The 899-nt window shown below is 35.7% G+C and overlaps 1 protein-coding gene across 1 annotated transcript in view; it reads right to left on the reverse strand.

The window, feature by feature from the left end:
- Window positions 1–625, reverse strand: part of LOC106475873 (transcriptional activator protein Pur-beta-like) — a 14,139-nt gene extending 13,514 nt beyond the window's left edge. Inside the window, exon 1 of the mRNA XM_013936548.2 lies at window positions 605–625. The gene's annotated coding sequence lies outside the window, so the exon portion shown is untranslated. The remainder of the gene's footprint in view (window positions 1–604) is intronic.
- Window positions 626–899: the final 274 nt, after the last annotated feature.

Genomic DNA, 899 nt, shown 5'->3' on the forward strand with positions numbered 1-899 from the left:
GCTTACATACTGCCGAGTTACACACACATACATGCATGTTGAGTCGCTTACATACTGCCGAGTTACACACACACACACACACACATGCACGTTGTGAAAAAAGTTAAAGTCCCTTACATACTGCCGAGTTACGCACACACACATGCATGTTGTGAAAAAGTTAAAGTCCCTTACATACTGCCAAGTTACGCACACACATATGCATGTTGTGGAAAAAGTTAAAGTCCCTTACATACTGCCGAGTTATGCACACACACATGCATGTTGTGAAAAAGTTAAAGTCCCTTACATACTGCCGAGTTACACACACACATATGCATGTTGTGAAAAACGTTAAAGTCCCTTACATACTGCCAAGTTACACACACATATACATGCATGTTGAGTCCCTTACATACTGCCGAGTTACACACACACACACACATGCATGTTGTGAAAAAAGTTAAAGTCCCTTACATACTGCCGAGTTACACACACACACATGCATGTTGTGAAAAATAATAATTTGTGACCAAACTGGTAGCTGCACTTAAAACATTGATAAGAATTTTACAGCAAATATCCATTCATTAGTTAGCTAGGCTGAGTATTTTGTTTTACTCACCATCATGCCCCAAGTTAAATAACAGTTTTTGATGTCATTCCTTTTAAGTTGCAGCTTGATCCTTTTTGGCTGCACATTCTTTTCACATCATTTTATTTATATATATTCCACATCAGAAAGTGATTTTTATACTGCAGTACTGCTGTATGTATACTGCTATATACTATATGTAAACGTTTTATTTTTATAAACATAATGATATCATTTGTCTGATTAGAGAACATACAAATAAGACAACTTAGGCATGTTTTGTAACAAAAATAATAAACAAATTTTGGTTGTCTATGGTTTTAGA

Source organism: Limulus polyphemus, unplaced genomic scaffold (genome assembly GCF_000517525.1).
Source record: "Limulus polyphemus unplaced genomic scaffold, Limulus_polyphemus-2.1.2 Scaffold9329, whole genome shotgun sequence".
NCBI lineage: Eukaryota > Metazoa > Arthropoda > Merostomata > Xiphosura > Limulidae > Limulus > Limulus polyphemus.